The sequence below is a fragment of the Phyllostomus discolor genome, chromosome 6, assembly GCF_004126475.2.
Source record: "Phyllostomus discolor isolate MPI-MPIP mPhyDis1 chromosome 6, mPhyDis1.pri.v3, whole genome shotgun sequence".
Lineage (NCBI taxonomy): Eukaryota > Metazoa > Chordata > Mammalia > Chiroptera > Phyllostomidae > Phyllostomus > Phyllostomus discolor.
In genome coordinates this window covers 40,815,482-40,834,345 of record NC_040908.2, presented here as the reverse complement: position 1 = coordinate 40,834,345, position 18,864 = coordinate 40,815,482, and the positions used below count along the sequence as shown (strand labels likewise).

General features: G+C 40.6%; 1 non-coding gene across 1 annotated transcript; it reads left to right on the top strand.

Moving 5' to 3' along the window:
* The first annotated feature begins 14,269 nt into the window (after positions 1-14,269).
* LOC114501099 lies at positions 14,270-14,371 on the top strand. The gene has a single exon (XR_003684872.1). It is a non-coding gene; the product is annotated as a U6 spliceosomal RNA (small nuclear RNA).
* Positions 14,372-18,864: the final 4,493 nt, after the last annotated feature.

Here is an 18,864-nt window from a genome sequence, read left to right as displayed (position 1 = left end):
TGTTGATATGTATTTATTGCCATTTTATTTTTCATCTTTTTTTTTCTTCTTAAAGAAGACCTTTTAACATTCCATGTAGTACTGATTTGAGCTTTTTCTTGTCTGGGAAGCTCTCTACCTGTCCTGCGATTCTAAATGATAGCTTTGCTGCATAGAGTATTCTTGGTTGTAGATTCTTGCTTTTCATCACTTTGAATATTTATTTTATGCCATTCTTTTCTGACCTGCAAAGCTTCTGTTGAAAAATCAGCTGACAGCCTATGGAAGCTCCCTTGTAGGTAACTAACTGCTTTCCTCTTGCTGCTTTTAAGATTTTTTTCTTTCTGTTTAACCTTTGGCATTTTAATTATGATGTGTCTTGGTGTGGGCCTCTTTGGATTCATATTGTTTGGGACTCTCTGTGCTTTCTAGGCTTGTATGTCTATCTCTCATCAGGCCAGGGAAGTTCTTTGTCGTTATTTTTTTTCTAATGGGTTTTCAATTCCTTGCTCTCTCTGTCTTCTCCTTCTGGCACTCCCATGATGTGAATGTTGGCACATTTGAAATTGTTCCAGAGGATCCTAATGTTTTTGGAATTTTAAAAAATATTTTATTTATTTATTTTTAGAGAGGGAGAGAACTTTAATGTGTGGTTGCCTCTTGTGCACCCCTCACTGGGCACCTGGCCCACAAGCCAGGCCTGTGTGCTAACTGGGAATCGAACTGGTGAAACATAGGCTGGCACTCAGTCCACTGAGCCACACCAGCCAGGGATGGACTCTTTTCTTTTTCCTGTTCTGACTGAGTATTTTCTGCTTCCTTATTTTCCAAATCTCTGATTTGATCCTCTATTTCATATACTCCACTATTGATTCCCTATAATGTATTCTTCATTTCAGTTAATGTAGTATTCATTTCTGACTGGTTCTTTTTTATGTTTCCTAATTCCATTTTTATGTTTCTTATCTCTTTGTTGAAGTTCTCACTAAGTTTATCTACTCTTCCCTAAATTCATTGAGCATCCTTATAACCAGTGTTGTAAACTCTACATGTGGTAGATTGCTTGTCTCCATTTTGTTTAGTTCTTCTTCTGGAGTTTTTTTTTCCTGTTCTTTCATTTAGGTCATGCTTCTTTTTCTCCTCATTTTGGCAACAGCTCTGTGTTTGTTTCCATGTATTGGGTAGAGCTGCTACATCTCCTGAGCTTTGTAGAGTGGTCTTATGTAGTAGATGTTCTGTAGGGTCCAGTGGCACAGCTTCCCTGATCACTCGAGCTGGGCACTCCAAGTGCCTGCCCACCCATGTGGGTTGTATACCCTCCAGTCATCACTGAGCCTTGGTTGAGTGCCAGCCTATGTTTCACCATCAGTGGGAGGGATTTACCCCCAGGCTGACTAGCTGCAAGGACTTGCTACAAGGACTGGCTGCAACCCCCATGGAGGATCAGCTATCCAGTGGCCCACCCCACAGAGCAGGATTGTTTCACGGGGGCTCTGAGTCAGTCCCTTGAGTGTGTCCCTTGTGGGAGAGGTTGGGTAATGCTTTGATATGTTCTGAAGCTATCTACCTGGTGTGCTGGCTTTGGACCTTCCAGGAAGTGCAGGCCAAGGCCAGCCTCTACCTGTGCCCTGCCCATGGCCACTTGGCATGAGCTACAAAGCAATCTACTGATGGCTGCTACTTGTGCTGGGCTTTCAGATGCCCAGGTGAGGCCAAGTTGTGAACCAAGGCCAGCTGCTGGTAGTGCCAGGTCTGGGGCTACTTAGTGAGATTTACAGAGAATGCAGAGGCCAGATGCTGCTTGTTTGAGAAATTTTAGAAAGTCTGAAACATGAGCTAAGACAGGTCATTCATATGGAAAAGCCACTGGGAACAGCTTGGGTGGGCCCCCAAGTTGGTTGGGATGAGGACTCAGGGAATCAGCATAGCAGGGTGATAAGTGATAGCCAGGCTTATGGAGACTCAGATATGAATCCTGCCTATTGGCTCAATTGGGTAAGGATTCAGAAAAAGAACAATGGCCTCGGCCAGCACTTCTTTTTGGGAGAAAAGTGCTACTCCCTCTCTCGCTTTGATGCCAGACAATTCAGTTCCTCCCTGTATGTCCCTGATGCCCCAGTGCTAGAGCTCAGAGTGACTGTGTCCAAGTCCAAGTCCATGTATGGGCCCTTTAAGAGGAATTCCTAGGAATCCAGATGCCCTCCATTTCATTCAGCCACAACCCCTGCTGGTTTAAACAGTCAGAAGTAGGGGACTTTTCTTCCTGGCACTGGAACCCTGGGCTAGGCAGCCTGATTTTTGGCAGGGATTCCTCATTCCTGGCAGGGAGGAATCCTCTGAAGCTGAATATTCTGCCCAATTTTTATCCACAAGCCTGTTCTGATTCTCTGCTCCCCTACCAGTATCAATGTGGCTTCTTCTTTATATCCTTAGTTGTAGGACTTCTGTTCAGCTAGATTTCAGGTGATTGAGAATGATGGTTATTCTGTAGTTTAGTTGTAATTTTGATGTGGTTGTGGGAGAATATGAATACTGCATTTACCTATGCCACCATCTCGATAGAAAGCCTGGAGATACAAAAATTCAGGATAAGGAATCTCTTTCATCAATAAATTCAACTTAGTAGCCCAATAATTGTTTGAAGTTTCCAGATTACATGTTTTGTCTATGAGGTCTATCCAGGAGGTATCCAGCAATATAATATGAAAAATAGAGACATTTATTGAAGAAGATACAAGGAACATTGTACATAGGACAATACGCCTTAGTCCCCTTCAAATTTGGCACCTTGGGACCTCACACAGTTCTTCCAATCACCATCAGCTGCCCTGTCATATTTCCCTAAATCTCATTGAAATTCAGAAATATCTTCCCTTTCAAATGTGACTTTAGTTTGGGGGAAAGCCAGAAGTTGCAGGGCACCAAATCTGGGCTGTAGGGGTGCTGTGTCACCTGGGTGATTTGATGTTTTGCTAAAAAAACTCTGCATGGGATGTGATGCATGAGCAGGTGCATTCTTGTGATGAAGCTGCCAATCACTAGTTGCCCATAGCTGCAGCCTTCTGAATCGTCCGAATAGTTTCTGCAGGGGAGTGCTCATGCTTAACGCAAAATTTCATGCATATTCATTGCTCTACTTGCTCAGTCATTTTGAATGTAATAGCCATATAGTACACATACTCACTCCATGATGTCTACTGCCCCCTCTGACTAGTACAGTGAAGTCACCATTGTTCACATATGCGCATTCCAATCCACTGTCCTTGGCTGCCAGGTTACATCAATGTTGTGCAAACCATCCTTGTTATATTAACAATGCCTGGACTTTTTCTGGACAGACCTCGTATATTTTATCCACCCAGCTCAATCTTAAAGCCCATTTCAGGTCTTATCTCCTCATTCATTTAGGGAAATTTTATTGGGTCTCCAAAACTGTTTTAGGCACTGGAATAATGAAGATAAGGACAATACAATCCCCACCATCACAAGCTTCCAGCCTTGTAGAGTAGTAAGCGACATAAACAGGACCAGATTGTGAAAGACGCTGTAAACCAGGCTAACCAAGAAGTATGGGTTTTATCCTACAGCAGTGGGGAGCTATTAAACAGTCTTAAGAAAGAGAGAAGCGTGATTAAGTCTGCATTTTTAAAAAGTCAGTTTGATAATAACAAGCAAGAAGGATAGAAAGGAAAAGTGGCTGGAGAGAAGGAAAGCAGAGGGAGGAAAAGTCAAATTCCAAAGCTATGAAAGATATAGAAATAACAAATTTTAGTAACAAATTGAATGATAGGACTGAGGGAGAGATTCTCATCTAGGTGGCATTAGCAGAGGAGAAGGAAGAATTGGGTTAGTGAAAAATTAGTTCAATTTGAACATATTTTGTTGCAGATGCTTTTGGGACATCTGGGCATCAACATCAAGTTTGCTGTTGTAGATGTTTGTCTAAAACTCATGAAAAAGGTAAGGTTTTGAGTTAAGGATTCAGGAGTCATACCTTATAGGTTATAGCTGAAAAAATGATTATGAATGATATTGCCAATTCTGTAGCCATTCCACACTACACCCTAGTCCCAAAGGCCTTGTATTCATCCAGCTTTCATTGTTTTAATTAATTTATTATTAATTTCTTCATTTGGTTGAGTAATACTTATCAAATTCCAATATCATATTCCAGGTGGCATTAAAGACCCTGGGTTTACATAGATGGTTCCCTACCCTGAAGGATCTTATAACCTGGCTGTTGATTATAAAATGTAATCTTGGAGGCAAGACTATTATGGATTGGGCACTCCTCCAGGATGCAGTATGTGCACAGAATCAGAGGCCTCTATGGTGCTATATCCAGTAGGAAGGAAATTTGTGCCTAAAAACAAAAAAGTGGAAGCAAGAGTGATTCCTCTTACTGTCACTCCCAATGACTGTCTGGAGGATTTTGTGTTCCCCATCCTTGCAACTCTGGGCTCTGCACAATTGGAGGGACTCATTAGGGAGTGCACTCTTGCCAATGGACACAGTGAACTACAAACTATGGCTGCTGCCTGGGCACTTTGGATCCCTGTGTGCAGTGACCAGCAAGCAAAAAGAAGAGTCATCACCTTGGCAGAGGTCCTTGTCCGTGATCAGCAAGTAGAGGCAGGGCTCCTATTACACAATGAGGGCAGGGAAGAATATGTGTGGAACTCAGATGATTCACATGTGTGCCTCTGGCACTCTGTTGTTGAACTGTGACCTTGAATGAACAGTGTAGCAATGCCAACCTAAGAAGGGTATGGTTAACAAAAGCTCACACCCCTCAGAATAGAGGGACATGGAGGAGCTGCTCTCTGAACCTGTGTGGAAAGGTAAATTTGTGCAGCACAAGGATGAACCACGGCACCCATGGATAGGTATGCTCTTTGAATGCCCCTTCAAGAATTTAGTGATCAGCTGTGAAGAGAGAAGTTAGCTGACAGCCTCAAGTTGCAGTGCCTTTGGGATCTGCTACAGTATTTGAGCTGAAGCTATACTTTTCCCTAATAGTCCCCTGCTAATGACTGAGTATGGCAAGGATCTGCCCACACCCTTACTTATGTTTGGTAACTTCTTTACCTTTACCTGTAACTTCTTTACAACAGAAATACAATGTGTACCACACATTTAATGAACATTTTTCTAGTAGGCACATTAAATATTTTTTAAAAAATAGTTGAAATTAATTTAAATAATACATTTACTTAAACCAACATATTAAAAATATTTCAATATCTAGCCAATTAAAATTATTAATAATCTATTTTATATTCATTTCTTCATATGTTTTTACAATCTAGTATATATGATATATATAGCAAATATCAATTCCAATGCTAACTGAATTTACATTTCACAAAATTTTAAATTGAAAAAGAAATTTCATACACTAGGTTGTTCAAAATATACTTAAAAATCTCCAAAAGCTGAATCAAGTATCAGATTTTAAATTCATATTTAAAGTAATTAAAATTAAATACATTAAAAATTTCAGTTCCTAGCCCTGGCTGGCATAGCTCAGTGGATTGCGCATGGGCTGCGAACCAAAGTATCTCAGGTTCGATTCCCAGTCAGGGTACATGCCTGGGTTGCAGGCCATATCCCCAGCAACCGCACATTGATGTTTCTCTCTTTCTCTCTTTCCCCCTCCCTTCCCTCTCTAAAAATAAATAAATAAAATCTTAAAAAAAAATTCAGTTCCTTAGTCAGAGTAATCACATTTTAAGTGCTAGGTAGCCGTGTATGGCTAGTGTCTACCATGTTAGACAATACAGATGAAGAACATTCCATCAGTGTAGAAGGTGTTATGAGACTATGCAGCTCTAGATGGTTCTTTGGTATGCAGTAAACTTCATTCATAACTTGGTCAGGCAGAGTGAGGGAATTGGGTTAACTACATAAAATAGGTTCCTTAGCTTTCCAGAAGCCTTGCTATGCCTCTTCCTTGACTCCCAGACTAAGACTTGAGACCCCCTTCCCTCATGCTGCCCAACTGCTAATGCCAGCAGGCTGGGGAAGAGCAGGGACTCTGGAGTCAGAGATCTCAGTTTTAACCTCAGCTCATCACTTACCAGTTGCCTTTCAACAGGTTGATTAACTTCTCTAAACCTCAGTTTTTTCATTAATTGACAATAGTTTAAAGGGTTGTTGTAAGGAGTAAGTGACATAACATGCACAAGACAGTCAGCATAATGCTTGTCACATAGAAAGGAATAAATGGTAGTTACTAAATAAAAAACTCTCTACATAGAGTTGTGTATATGCTTCCACAGTTTCCTGCCCACCTATGCCTGGTTATTCTTTAGTATTCTCAAGCTGCGCAGATGTTAGTAGGGTGGGATCGGTAGTGGGGAAGGGCCCTGGCATCTCAGCACTGGAGTATGCCTCAGCTCAACCCCGTGGTTAATTTATGAACAATTTTTGCCACTACTGCTGTCATTAGCCCTTCCTTCCCTGCATGCAGTTCAGATGGCTTTTGCTCTGGAACTCCAAGTCCCACATGGCCCCTTCTTTCTCCTCTGAACTAGAACAAGTGATTAACCTCACAAAAGAGCCATCAACATTCTTTCCAAGGACATCTCTGACCTCATTAAGTTCAAACACACAGGCACATACTCTTCAATCTCTCTGTGGTACATGACATTGTTGCTTCTCCCTCCTCATCCTGGTTCTTCTTTAAGAAGCAGACCATTCCTCCATTGTCTTTTGCAAAGGCAGATCTTCTCTTTACTGCTCCCTAGGCCTGACCTTTCCCAAGATACAGTATCATTTACTCCTACGCCAAAGACTTCAAAACCTGTAGCTCTGCCTTCAGATTCAGGCCCAACTCATTGCTCCCTCCTGGCCTTCGAAGCATGTTCCAGACCATCAAAGACCAGCTGGAGCAGCAGGCACAGATCCTGCAAGCCAACATTTGGTGGCAGCAGGAGAATCTTCACAAGATCCAGGAGCAGCTCTGCCTGGTCCAAAACTCCAATGTCCAGATGGTTCTAAAGCAGCCAGCTGTATCCCTGAGTTTCAGCAGTGTCAGAGGCCTGATGTTCAACAGTGGATTCTATAGAGGTCGACTCCAGGGACCGAGTCCTCACTCATGTTCTTTCAAATTCTTAGGACTACTTCCCCAAATTCATTCGATTACACTTCATAAAAGTTTGCAGTTTAGTGAAGGAGACAGAGAAGATACACCTAACTCAGCCTTTGGGGTCAAAAAGCCTTCATCAAAGAAAAAAAAATCTATGCTGAATCAAGAAGACTAGTTGGAATTAGAAAGGAAGAAAATGGAGTAGGAAGGATGATCCCAGGCAGAGCAAGCAGTGAGTACAGATGCCTGAAAACAGAAAAGAGCTGGGAGGCTGTGAGCGGTTTTGTGTGGCAGGTGCTAAAGCAGTAGCCTTAGATAACGATGAGCCAGTATCTAGGTTGAGGGTACAGGAAACCATAAAATGCTTTTATCAGAATAGAGGCAGGTTCAGATATACACATGAGAAAAAATCACTCTGGCTGCAATGTAGAGAATGGACTTGAGAGGGGCCCAAAGAGGGGAGGGCAGGGAGACCAGTCATCTGGCCACTGCCACAGTCCAGATAAGAGTTGATGACCATGCAAATTAAAATAGTAGTCCCCTAGATGAGGAGGAGTGGAGAGAAATCCAGAAAGGAGACTGTACAGGTGGTTGATTACATGTTATTAGATATAGAGGGCAGCTAAGGAATCAAGGACAATGTTCACATTTGGAAGTGGGCAACTGTACACACAGTGGTAAAATTCCTGAGAGGAAGACACAAAAGGGAAAAGTAGAGGAGAATGTCGATGCATTTTGCTTGGGATTCGCTGAGTTGAGGTGTCAGTGGGACACCCTTATCAGGATGTCAGCTAGATAGTGGTCCATGGGTTTATAGCTCACATGAAAGAAGTCTTGGTATAGAGACAGAGGTTTGAGTTTCATCAATGGCAACTTAAGCAATAGGAGTACATAAATAGTCCAAAGAGATACAAAGTGGGAAGAAAAGCAAGATGAGGAAGGAACTCTGAGGCATACCAATACTTAGGAAGTAAATACAAAAGGAAATATCTTAAAGGGGACTGAGAAGAAGAAGCCAGAGAAGCAGGAGGGAAACAAAAAATGTGTAGTCTTGTAGAAGCAAAGAGAGGAGAGGAGTAGAGTTAAAGATGATGAAAGTATAACCAGTTTCAACAACAGGGATTATGGGTCCCTCACTGAGAGCAGCCTAAGTTAAATTTGGGTGACAAAAGCCACCCTGCAAGGGGTTGGGGAGAGACTGAATTGTAACCAAATGTGGATGGTGAGCACAAAAAGTGCCTTCAAGATCTCTAGTTGCAATAAGTTTGCTGTGAAGATTAAATGAGATGATGAAAGTAAAGTGATTAGCACAATGCATGGCACATAACAATAATTCAATAAGTGTTAGCTACTACTACTACTATTATTATATTAAGGAATATATTTTAAGGAAGAAGACAGATGATGGTAGCTGTAAGGAGATGTGATTTAAGGAGCATTTTTTTTAAAGCATATATTTTTTAAAGATTTTATTCATCCATTTTTAGGGAGGGAAGGGAGTGGGGGAGAGAGAGAGAGAGAGAGGGAGAAACATCAATGTGCGGTTGCTGGGGGTTATGGCCTGCAACCCAGGAATGTACCCTGGCTGGGAATCGAACCTGGGACACTTTAGTTCCCAGCCCGCACTCAATCCACTGAGCTATGCCAGCCAGGGCTTAAGGAGCATTTTTTTTAAGATTTTATTTATTAAGATGGAGGCATAGGTGGACGTACCGTACCTCCACGCACAAACAAGATTGGAACAACAACAATTTGGAGGCAGAATAACATCCAGAAATGACAGAAAATTTATCTGAATGGAAGTCGGACAGCCAAGAAGTTGAAATAGACCCGTTCATCCAGACCGGTAGGAGGGCTGGAGACGAGCAGCCAGGTGCGGGTCGCAGCGTGGAGAGCATAGAGAGTTGGGTACATAAGGCATCTGGGGTGCGCAAGATCGCAGCGGGTGGACCCTGAGTACACAAGTGGCAGCTGGCAGACCCAATGAGGCGACAATTGTGGAGCAGGGCAGAGCGCGCAACCCAGGATCCCAGGGAAGAGACTGAGGTCCCACGGAGAATGGAGCCACCGCCATTGTTCCCTCTCAAACCTGCCCCCACATACAATGTCACAATCTAGTGACTGGGGTGCCCAGCCCTTGTGAACACCTAAGGCCGCACCCCTCACCATAACAGGTGTGACCAGACCAAAAAAAAAAAAAAAAGAGAGAGAGAGAGAGAGAGGGAGAGATGGCTCAAACAGAAGGACAAATCAAAGCCCCAGAGCTCATCCTTTTAGGTGACTGAGAGATAGCCAACCTATCAGATGCACAGTTCAAAACACTGGTGGTCAGGAAGCTCACAGAATTGGTTGATTTTGGTCACAAATTAGATGAACAAATGCAGGTTACAATAAAAGAAATGAAGGAAAATGCACAGGGAACCAATAGTGGTGGGAAGGAAACTGGGACTCAAAACAATAGAGTAGACCAGAAGGAAGAAAGAAACAACCAAACAGGAAAGAATGGAGAAATAAGAATTCAAAAAAATGAGGAGAAGCTTAGGAACCTCCAGGACATCTTTAAATGTTCCAACATCCGAATTATAGGGGTACCAGAAGGGGAAGAGGAAGAACAACAGTTTGAAAACATATTTGAACAAATAATAAAGGAGAACTTCCCCATTCTGGCTAAGGAAGTAGACTTCCAGGAAATCATGGAAGCTCAGAGAGTCCCAAAGAAGTTGGACCCAAGAAGAAACACATCAAGGCACATCATATACTACATTACCACAGTAAAAATGAAAGAGAGAATCCTAGAAGCAGCAAGAGATAAGGGGACAGTAACCTACAAAGGAGTTCCTATCAGACTGTCAGCTGATTTCTCAAAAGAGATCTTACAGGCAAGAAGGGGCTGGAAAGAAGTATTCCAAGTCATGAAAGGAAAGGACCTATATCCTAGATTGTTCTATCCAACAAAGCTTTCATTTAGAATGGAAGGGCAGATAAAGGGCTTCTCAGATAAGGTCAAGTTAAAGGAGTTCATCATCACCAAATCCTTATTTTATGAAATGCTAAAGGGACTTATCTAAGAAAAAGAAGATTAAAAAACATGTATAGTAAAATGACAGCAAACTCACAATTATTAACAACCACACCTAAAGCAAAACCAAAAGAAACTAAGCAAACAACTAGAACAGAAACAGAACCACAGAAATGGAGATCACATGGAGAGTTAGCAACAGGGGAGTGGGAGGAGGAGAGAGGGGGAAAAGGTACAGAGAATAAGTAGCATAGATTGTAGGTTGAAAATAGATGTGGGGAGGGTAAGAGCAGTATGAGAAATGTAGAAGCTAAAGAACTTATAAGTATGACACATGGGCATGAACTAAAGGAGGGGAATGTGGGTGGGAGAGGGTGTACAGGGCGGAGGGGAGTGCAGGGGGGGAAGTGGGACAACTGTAATAGCATAATCAATAAAATATATTAAAAAATTTTTAAAAAGATTTTATTTATTTTTGGATACCAGGAAGGGAGGGAGAGAGAGGGGGAGAGAAACACTCATGTGTGAGAGATACATCAGTTGGTTTCCTCTCTCACGGGCCCATATAGGGACCTGGCCCACAACCCAGCCATGTGCCCTCACTGGGAATCAAACTGGTCACCTTTCAGTTCGTAAGCTGGCACTTACCCCACTGAGCCACACTGGACCAGCCAGGGTGTGGAGGCTTATATTTTAAGGCCTCTCTTCTTACCGTATTGAAAAGGGGAAGAAAAAAACCCCTCAAAAACCTCATCAAAGAGATAGATACAAATGGTTCAAACAAAGCAACAATCAGGTGGGAGGTGAAAACAAAAAAACAAAAACAAAAAAGCAACAATCCTCTGAGCCACTCTTTTCCTGGCCAGAGACAACCATTTTGAATTGCTTCTGTGTTGTTGTAACCTCCATATTGCTAATTAACCTCCTAATATGACTATTTCTTGATTTATCAGCCTAGACATTATTACTTTTCTGATAGGTTGAATAAGAATTTAGTTTACATATCTCTCTCTGTTTCTCCTCTCTCACTCAAAGTAGTTTTATCATCATTCTTGGTTTCTCCACTGGCCACCTTCGAAACCTATGTAAGCTCCATTTTTTCATTCCATTAATCATAGCAACATCTCTTGGCTGTCTACATATAAGATGAAGACGTTAGTAGCCTATACTTCCCATCACTTCTCAAGGGGAAAGTTTTATTTTTGTTTTCAAATGTAGGAGATTCTTAATTAGGCTTAAATGGAAAGGAATCAATGCAAGTAAACTCTTGAAGACAAATGACAAAACAGTTGTTAGCATGAGGTCCCTGGACAGGCAGAAGATGAGTTCTTCTTCATAATGGCACCACCAATTTCCCGGCACAAGTCTTAGAAACTTCTGGAACATATGGAACTCTTTTGTACCCTGGTTACAGTCAGCTATAAAATTCCATAGATTCCATCTCTGCAGTTACCATCATTCTTTTTTTTTAAATATATTTTTAAATTTATTTTTAGAGGGAGGGGACAGGAAGGAGAAAGAGTGGGAGAGAAACATCAATCTGTGGTTGCCTTTTGCATGCCCCAAACTGAGGACCCGGCCCACAACCCAGGCATGTGAGACCTGACTGGGAATCGAGCCAGTAACCCTTTGGCTCACAGGCCCGCACTCAATCCACTGAGCTATACCAGCCAGGTCACCATCATTCTTTTTTGTTCTGTCCATGGCATTCGTTATTTCTGACTTTGCAATAGACTTGCAACTGATCTCTCTTTCTCCTCACATTCCCCATTCACACTGATGCCAGGTTAATCTTAAAGCAGAGTTCTCATCAGCTTATTCCCTTGTAAAAATCCATAGTTTGGCTTTCAAACTATGCACAATGTGGTCCCAGCCCAGCATGGGGTAATGGAAGGTCCAGCTAGGGAGGAGTGGGGTGGAGGACAAGGGCAAACAGGCTGTGTTTCCCTGGTATGAGCATGGTTCCTTAGGCCCACTCATCCAACAAGAGAACCTGGGCCCCTCCAGAAGAGGTCGAGACTGGTTAGGCACCCCGAATGTGTATATTGCAAAGTCAAATAACCATAGCATAGGCTCTAGTTCAGAAATTCTTTTAACATTTCTTTTAGAAATTGACAAAAGAAGAAATATTTAGCCAATAAAAATTTAAAAGTTCAACATTGCTAGTCCAGAGTGGTAGCCATGAGAAGAGGTATGCACTGTCTTTTAAAGGGCTCCCTTTGTATACAATATTAAGTGAATCAAGATCTGGACAGTTTAGCTGGCAGCTGTTTCTCTCCCCTTCTCTGGTCTGAGTCCTTTAGGCAACTGGATATGCCTCAAATAGGGCAGTAACTGTGGAGAGCATGTGAGGAATGTACCTCTGTGTCACAGAAGCTCTGACACTGAGCAAGATTATTTTTAGAGGTGACCTTCTAGGTTCCAAGGAAAAGTAAACAGACAGATGCACACAATTTCCTCTGTGAGGCTCACAATACACAAGTTAGCATGCATACACTTGCTATTATCACATGTTCTGAATACAGGTCTCTTAAAGAGCAAGCTCATGTGAAAAGTTTTATTGAAAGCTCAAAGCCAACCAGGATGAAGAGAGGAGGAACTGAATGCAAGTTCACAGCTTTTAGCTGCTCACCAAATTGCAGGTGAAACAACTTAGTTATTTATTCCAAATTTTTATAAAACCTGTTGTTTTAAATAAAAGTTTCCATACTTCCACATGAAAATATAGCAGGGCACCAAAATTTTACAGGGCACCGAATCTGGGCTATAGGGGAGCTGTGTCACCTGGGTGATTTGATGTTTTACTAAAAAAAAACTCTGCATGAGACATGATGCATAAGCCGGTGCATTCTTGTAATGAAGCTGCCAATCACCAGTTGCCCATAGCTGCAGCCTTCTGAATTCATCTGAATAGCTTCTGCAGGGGAATGTTCATGCTTAACACAAAATTTGATGCAGATTCATTGCTCTACCCGGTCATTTTGAATGCAACAGCTACATAGTACACATACTCAGTCAATGACGTCTACCACCTCCTCTGACTAACACAGTGAAGTCATCGTTGTTCACACATGCACATTCCAGTCCACTCTCCTTGGCAGCCAGGTTACATCAATGTTGTGCAAACCATTCTTGTTATATTAACAATGCCTGGACTTTTTTTTGACTGACCTTGTATATAAGTCTCACTCATTCTATTGCTGGACATTTAGATCATTTCCAGTGTATTACTATTACAAACAATGCATCAGTAAACATCTTTAACAGATTATCTTTGAAGACTTGCATGAACTTTTCTGCTGGACAGCTTCTGGGAAGAATTCCTTCCAAATTATTTTCATACTTTAAAAGTTTTTACTTAGTTATTGTTCTTCACCTGTCTCCTGAAACATATGAAAATAATTTCTCATGATGATTTAGCTCCTAACAATGTGCCTGACACATAGTAGTGGTTCATTAATTTCTGGTTATATTAAAGAACATAAATATTAGTTATTGTACTAGCTATGAAAAAGTAATGCCTTTTACACTGTTGAAGCACATTACTCTGCTGGCCTCACTCTTAATTGTCTCAGACAACTGAAGTATTTAAATGCTGGCAAAATGTCATAATAGTGGTTGTCATAATAGCAAATGTAATAAAAATATAAGTACATACCATAATACATAGCACTTATTTTTCCTTTTCTAAATTAGTTTTTATTTTATTGTATTTTTGCCATTACCCTTATCCCCCCATTTCCTCTCCGACCTCCACCCATCCCCTCCCACCCATAGCACTTCTGATTGTGTCCTTGTTAACAAGCTGTTGTTGTCACCTGAAGTCATAGAATTCTAGAGTATACTGAGGTCTGGACATCAAATAGTCTGTCTAGTTTTTTTAAATAAAGAATTTAAAGCCCAGAACTGGCCAAAGATTTGAGAATTAATAGATTCTACTTAAAACACCTCTTATTTCTCATCTTCCTTTCTTGATTTGAATGCACAAATTTAGTATCACTTTATTTATTTTGATTATATCATATAAACAAGGCACATTATTGACCAAGATGTTTCCTCAAGTCTCCTTAGTTCCATCAATTTACCTGCCTAGAGTTTTCTTTCTTGCTCTCTAATTTTCTATGTGAAGTCAGCCAAGGATTGTAAATTAAATAACTAAGCTTCTTAGAACTATATGTCATGCTTGCTTTGGCAACACGCATACTAAAATTGGAACAATATAGAGACTAGCTTGGCCCCTGAGCAAGGATGACACACAAATTTGTGAAGTGTTCCATATTTCTCTTTAAAAAAAAAAAAGACCTGGGATCTGAGTGTAAGCCTAAAGTTTTCACGGGAATGAAACACAAGCGTCTTACCGCCTTTCTGTCAGCTATTTTGGCTACTCAGGACAGCTTTGTGTGTATGTGCATATCCCTTCCTAAATTTTAGCAGCTTAGGAACATGTTGCCATATTCTGGATAGACAAGTTTATATCTATAAATATAAATATATGTTTATAAAATACTATAACATATAAAATTATATATAGTATAAAATGGCTGAATACCTGGAAGATATTCAGAGCCATTTAGATTTTAAAATGTTCCTAGTTCTAAGGAAACAAATAGTCACAGGGTCAAACAAGTAGTCAATGCTGTCAGCATGTAGCCAAGGTCTATTTAAAGAACAGTGAAATAAGAATCCTTTTCCAACTCTTTGCTGGTACACAATGCCAACTTTGGTTTCATCATCAGTAATTTAGGAATAGTATCTGTGGCAGGCAGAATAAGGGCTGCCCAAAGATGTCTACATCCTGATTCTTGAAATCTGTTAATATGTTACCTTACATGGCAAAAGGGACTTTGCACATGTGATTAAGTTAAGGATGTTGAGATGGAGAGATTTTCCTGGACCATCCAGGTGAGCCCAATGTAATTACAAGGTCGTTAAAGGTGAAAGGGGGAGGCAGGAGAGTCAGAGTGGGAGACTGTGGACAGAAGCAGTGGTCAGAGTTATACTATTGCTGAAGGAAGAGACCATGCCAAGTGGATGCAAGGCCTTTAGAAGCTGGAAAAGGCAAGGAAATAGATTCTCCTGAGAGCCTTTAGCAAAGAATGCAGCCCATTGCTGACACCTTGATCTTAATCCAGTGAGACTATTTTAGATTCTCGACCTCCGGAACCGTAAGATAATAAATATGTGGTTTTTATAAGTCACTAGGTTATAACAAACTACCATAAAGTAGTGCAAGTTTGAGTATTGATTGAAAGACAACTGTTCTTTTTCATTTTAATAAAATATGTAAGGAATGTGAAACTGTTTAAAGAAAAAAAGCTGAGAAAGTAACCACACAATAATAATAGTTAACATTCAGTAAGTACATACTATATACCAGACATTGTGTTCTACGAAATTTCATTTAAGGCAAATAATAATCCTTTGATGTAGGACTATGGCATTAATCTGTTTATTAGACAGATAAGAAAGCAAATATAAAGAAGATAAATAATTTAACTTTAATAAGCAAAGAAATTAGCCGAACTTTCCATTGGGATGGTACAGAATTCATCCTTCCATGTCAAGCAGGGAAAAGTTAAAAGTAGGTACCATAAAAGTTAGGCAAAGGCAAAGTGTAAGATTCCTAAGGGATAGGCAATGCCCTGGGTTGTGAAAATAAGTTGTGTCTTGAATGTTTTAAGTTCCCACTGCATGGCAGGCAGTTCCCCTCTGTTACAAGGGGCTCAGCCTATTAATGGGCAGACCACGTGGAATCCCCAACAGGTACACCCTTTCCTCCCCTACCATCCAGTTCCTCCACCTAGAATCTTTGACAAATAACCCAAAACCACAACCCCAGTCTCAGTCTTTAACTAACAGTCCTGAACCTTACAATATCAGATTAACGGTGCCAAAATACATCTGTTCCCCTTCATTGGGTGTCACTGGGTAATGACTGCAACCTAAAATAGCATACACATGATGAAGAAATCATTATTTGTATACATATACCCTACTTTCCCTCAGCTTTTATTTTGAAAAAGTAGAGAAATTAATGTTATTTTTAATTTTTATTGATTGATTTGAGAGACAAAGAAAGAGAAACATCAATTTGTTGTTCCACTTATTTATGCATTCATTGGCTGCTTCTCATATGTGCCCTGACCAGAGACCAAACCCCCAATCTTGGTTTATTGGGTGGACACTCAAACCAACTGAGAGCTACAGGGCAAAGTTAATATTATTTAATGACACCTTCTATTTACAAGATGTACTAACAAACTTTTAACTCCGTGTTGTTTGTGTATTATGCTCTGTATTTAAGATACTTGACATGTCTTAGAGAATCTCACAGGTTGGGAAAAAAATCTTGCATTAGACTGATTTTTTAATTGAAATATTTAGGATTTTACCACTCAGGGGTATAGTAGATATTTAAACACTTAAGTGAATTTGATTTAATGTGTAGGTTTGATTTTTATGCTGCACAAATGCCTAAGAGAATTTGATCTACTACATTTACACTAATGTCATAACATTTGCTGAGGGCTTACTCCTTGCCATGCACTGTTTTAAGTGCTTTCCATGCACCAACTCAGGTCAGACTCACAACAACTCTGAATTGTGTACTATTGCTACCCCCACTTTCAGACAATAAAAGAGGCACAAAAAGTTGCATGATTTAACCAAGGTCACACAGACAGCTAGTAGCAGAGCAATCTGGCTGGGAGCCTACACTCCTAACCAATGACTGTTCAGTGCACAGGAAGACTCTTACAGGAATACTTTGTAAGGACTCAGGACTGGGTGGAGAATGGGCCAAGATGATATACAGAGTATAATTATGCCTTTTTAGGAGCTTGATGTATGTGAAAAAAATCAGATACAGCAATGTGTGAATTTGTCATAAAGAAAATTTAATAAATGAATTTTATAAATAATGCTCAAATATGTAAGAGAATTTGATTTGTATGCTTTTGTGACTTTAATATGTAATCCTTAAGAAAATTCTATCACATTTTTATAGATAATGTTTAAATGGAAACTTTAATATGTCAAATTAATAATCTCACTGAGTGTTAAAGAGCAAGTAAAAATGTTTTATTTTTAACATGAAAGTGATAGATTTATAAATGAATTTGAGATTTGTGTTTAAATACTTAATAACAACTAGCCTTAAAATTTACAGCCTTAATCACTAAATATCAATTAAATGCAAACAGTTTGATGGGTTTCTTTTTATGTGCAAAAACTTGACCCTGAAATTTAAAAATCTCAACTAACAATTGACAGTTACAGCCCTATTTTGCGAAGGAGGAAACTAGGTAAGGATAAAATCCCCAAGGTAACAGAACTGGGCAGTGGTGGTTCCTCTCTTCCAGCCCAGGCAACACAAGGCTTTCAAAGCCAACACACTTAACCATTTTGCTATTCGGCCTCCAGTGTATGGAGATTCCACTTCTATAGAAAACAATGTCAGTTGTGAATACACATCCTAGAGGAATATGCATCAACATAACAACACTGGTCTTTCCTGGAATGGGAATTATAGAGGATGGTTATTTTATTTCCGTAATATTTCAGTAAAGGCATTATCTACCCCTTCACCCATTTTCCAACTAATCTCTTTGCTGACAATTTAAAAATAACAAAATTCTGTACCTTTTTCTATTTTTATTTTCTTCTCTGTGCTGTCAGTCAACATTTTTAGTCATGTTTTAATATCTACCTCATGAGCTTTTTAAAAAAAAATTTTTAACATTCCTGCTTATGCTTCAAATATCACTGAGGCATCATTCCTGAGTGAAACCTTTTTGTAGGCCCCTATCCTCATATACTCTAGAAATAGTCATTCCTTCAGTTATGCTACTTACATACCTAGTACACGCTTTTATTATTAAATGCATAACACTGAATTATAGTTGGTTTTCCATCTGTCCTCTTCTCTCTTAGAGTATGTGTTATATATGTCTTTTCCCAGGTCCTGGCACATAGCTTAGTTGATTATGCCAGACATTTTGCAGTTGAGGAGGCTGAAGTATGCTTTGCATAGGTAATTGTATAGATTTTTTTCTTTCCCTAAAAGGCTTGCTGTCTTTCAGCCTTTTAATTCTTTGTCTAGCATTGGGATAGGTAATACAAATCGAGACTTAAAGTTAAACTAAAAGTGGAGGAATTCAATTAAGAAGTGTCAAAAAACTAGAAAAACTGAATTATCTGAAAACAAGAAATCATTTGTGAGAAGTTAAGCGTGGAGCCATGTCACACATTAACATCTGGGAGGAAGGCAGAAACTTCTTTTATGCTGGACTGCTTCAATGGTGGCAATCTCGGGGTAGGGTAGTGTTTTGTATGGTGCAGCTCTGCAGACCACCTAACACCCAAACCACTGCCCCGTGCCCTCACTTGCTGCGGCTACTGGGGCTGGAACCCTTCCAAATCTGCGGCCAGGGCAAGATAGTGAAAATGAAAAAGAAGCCACCCTGGTTGCCCCTCTGAGGCTGGCAACTCTCACCGGTCACTTAGGCTGTGTGAGAGGATGGGAAGATCTGCGAGTTCACTTACTGGTGATCTTCTTAACAGTTTGCCTTGTCCTCTGGGGCAGGGGTCTCTGTTCCTCCTTGCGCAGAATAGTGCAGCCCCATTGCCCACCTTGGGGAGGACCTGCTGCCACAAACCACCCTCCCGCCCACCTCCCTGAGTCTCCGCCCCCATGAGGCCCCTCCCAGTCCCTGCTTCTCGTCCCTGAGGCCACGCCCTGTGAGGCTCCCGCATCCGAGGCTGTACTTGGCTTCAC